This window comes from Mandrillus leucophaeus, unplaced genomic scaffold (genome assembly GCF_000951045.1).
Source record: "Mandrillus leucophaeus isolate KB7577 unplaced genomic scaffold, Mleu.le_1.0 Scaffold339, whole genome shotgun sequence".
NCBI lineage: Eukaryota > Metazoa > Chordata > Mammalia > Primates > Cercopithecidae > Mandrillus > Mandrillus leucophaeus.
The window spans coordinates 2,951,507-2,954,964 of record NW_012103576.1 but is presented as its reverse complement, the minus strand read 5'-3'; the positions used below and the strand labels follow the sequence as shown (position 1 = coordinate 2,954,964).

Here is a 3,458-nt window from a genome sequence, read left to right as displayed (position 1 = left end):
AAAAAAAAAAAAAAAAAAAAAAAAAAAAAAGAAAGAATACAACTATTAAATACATACCTGTGAGCTGGATTCGATGACTGTTAAAGTTTGGTCGTATTTGCTTTATCTGTTTATGTGTATACACACAAACACTCTCTCTTTTCAGCTAAGCTAAATGAAAGTAGGTTGCAGACATCATGGCACTCAATTAAATACTTAATTATGCATCTCCTAAGAATAAGGATATTCTTCCACATAATAATACCATTATCATATCTAAGAAAATTAACAAGTCCCTAATACCTAATATCTAGCCCATATTAGAATTTCCTGTTAATGAGACCAGGCTAATTTATAATTTATTTTCTTCCTTCCTTCTTCTTTTTTTTTTTTTAATTTGACAGAGTCTCGCTTTGTTGCCTGGGCTGGTCTTGATCTCCTGGCTTCAAGTGATCCTCTGGCCTTGGCCTTACAGATGTGAGCCACCATGCCTGGCCAGGCTAGTTTTCTTATAAAATGTTTCCTGATTGTGTTTAAGTTGTTTCTCTGTCTTTTGTATTTCCTATAAACTGTAAGTAGGGTATATTGGCTTGATTAGATTCATGTTAAACGTTTTTGATAAGGGTGCTTCATAGGTGATGCTGTGTATTTCATACTGCATCACAGCAAGAGGCACATAATATTAGTTTGTCCCATGATTAGTGGTACCAAGTTTGATTATTTGGTAAGATAACGTCCACCAGATCTCGCCATTGTAAAACATAAGTTTTTTTTTTTTTTCCCTCCTTTGCAATTAGCAAGTAATCTGTGAGGTGATAATATTCTAGTAACGTGCATATATCCTAATATCTAATCACCTTTCATCTAACTAATGGTCTTTGCATCCATTAATGGTCCTTGAGGTTTGCTTTTTGGTAATAGCAGGGTACACTTTCTTGATATATCTAATTTAAAGCCAGAAAATAGAACTAACTAGAACTTTCTCATAAACTGATGATAAGGAACAAAAACAGAGGAATAAATAGAATTGGAGATTTTTTCACAGGAGCATAGCTACTTTATATTTTATTGTAGTAAAAAGTAGGCATAACATAAAATTTGCCATCTTAACCATTTTCGATGGTTCAGTAGTGTTAAGTACATTCACATTGTTGTACAACTGATCTCCAGAACTCTTTAGGTCTTGTAAAACTGAAACTCTATACCCATGAAGCAGTTCCCCATTTCTCCGTCCCCTAGCCCCTGCCAACCCCATTCTATTTTCTGTCTCTATCAAGTTGATTATTATAGGTACTTCATGTAAGTGGAATCATATAATATTTATCTTTTTGTGACTGGTTGATTTTATTTAGCATAATATTCTCAAGGTTCATCCATGCAGTAGCATGTGTCAGAATTTCTTCCTTTTTAAGGCTGAATAATATTCCATTGTATGTATATACCACATTTTGTTTATCCATTCAACCATTGATGGACATTTGAATGGCTTCTGCCTTTTGCCTATTGTGAATAATGCTGCTGGGTAAATGGGTGTGCAAATATCTTTTTTAGACCCTGCTTTCAATTCTTTTGGTTATATAGCCAAAAGTGGAATTGCTGGATTATGTGGTAAATCTATGTTTATATTTCGAGAAACTGAACATAACTGTTTTTATGATCCAGGCTACTTACATGATCTAGGCACCTAACATAAAGAAGCAAAGTACATTGTTGAATGTATTCTTCTGAGACAGACATGTTTTATTTGCATGTTAAAAATACAGGACTTAGTTTTCATTTCAACAAGAAAATATGTTTGCATTTTTCTTCAAACATGCTCATCTTTGTTTTATCTTCTCGCTCTGATTGTAACATGAATAATGAAAACATTTCACTTTCTTCCTAACTTCATTGTAAGAAAAAATAGCACGAGTACAATAACAAAGTATAACTAGCACTTACCACAGATTTGGAGAGAGAGTAGCGTGGTGGGGACTGTGGTCCTGGAAAGCACAGTCCCCATTGAGAGAGGACAGCTACTCCTTAGCTCCAGCCCATTGCTGCCATGCGTTGACGGTGAGCCCAGTGTGATCAAATTTTCTGGCCTTTCAAGAGATGCTGGAAATCTGCATTTCTGTGTGAAATATCCTGATTTTTACATATTAACAGCCAATTCAGTCTTTTGGAAACACTGTGGGCCACTCAAAACATGTCTATAGCCTGATTTTGGACTGTGGGCTCCAGTTTGGGGCCTTTGTTCACCAAAGCAGTCTTCTGTGAAGGGTGCCCTCTTTATGAGAAGCAGGTCAAAGAGCCAGCAAGGAAGGCACCCTTCGGCTAGCCAGCCATATCAGCACAATCAAGCATCTTGGCACAGCTGTGTCACTTCTACTTCATTTTATTGATTGATTGATTGATTGATTGATTGATTGATTGATTGAGATGGAGTCTCGCTATGTTGCCAGGCTGGAGTGCAGTGGCACGATCTCAGCTCACTGCAACCTCCACCTCCTGGGTTTAAGCGATTCTCCTGCCTCAGTCTCCCGAGTAGCTGGGATTATTATTATTAGTTTTTAAAGTGAAAGCAAGTTTATTAAGTAAAGGAATAAAGAATGGCTACTCCATAGGCAGAGCAGCCCCACTTTATAAATTGAGTTTGGGAACTTAGAGATAACTGAAAACTTTTTAATATAGTAATTATCCCAGAAAGCAGATGTCCACATGGTATGTTATTTTCAACTTTAAATGACACCTAAACACAATTATAAAAGTAAAACATTCATTGTGAAAATGTGAAAAGAAATAGATAGGCATAAAAATGAAAATTAACATCTCTTATCCTAATACCAGAGGAAAAAAATATTTTGATGTATTTCGTTCTAATCCTTTCTAAGAATTTGGCATGTGCGTGTATACCTTTTCCCCTGAAGATAGAATAATACTATATATAATTTTATGCCTTGCTTTATTTAACATGCTATCATAAGCATTTTCTTGTGTCGTTAATAAATGTGTCTTTTAATGTACTAGCAACCCTGTGTTGTAATGGGAGCTGTGATAGGAACATCATGCTAGCGAGTGAAACCCTGGTAATGTTACCACAGCAGGAGTTGTTAGCAAAGGACCACTTTCCCTTGACTTTTTCTCTTGCTTCTTCATACCTTTGCTGTCACCCTAGTGTTTGTCCTTTCTGCACATCTGAAAATTCTGTGAGTTAAACTTGAAAGCTGTCTTCCCCCCACTGATTTTTGCTTCATGATTTTATTTATAACAGCTTTATTGGGAAAATTCACATATTATAATGATAATTCCCAAATTCTTTATTGGGATAATTCACATAAAAGTATGCGATTTAATTGTTTTTAGTGTATTCACAGATTTGTGCAGCCGTTACCACTGTCTAAGTTTAGAACATTTTCATTGGGAGGCCGAGATGGGCGGATCACGAGGTCAGGAGATCAAGACCATCCTGGCTAACAAGGTGAAACCCCGTCTCTACT

General features: G+C 36.1%; 1 protein-coding gene across 3 annotated transcripts in view; it reads left to right on the top strand.

Annotated features, from left to right (window-relative positions):
• SLC25A14 (solute carrier family 25 (mitochondrial carrier, brain), member 14) overlaps positions 1-3,458 on the top strand; it is a 34,048-nt gene that overhangs the window by 20,520 nt on the left and 10,070 nt on the right. The window lies entirely within an intron of this gene.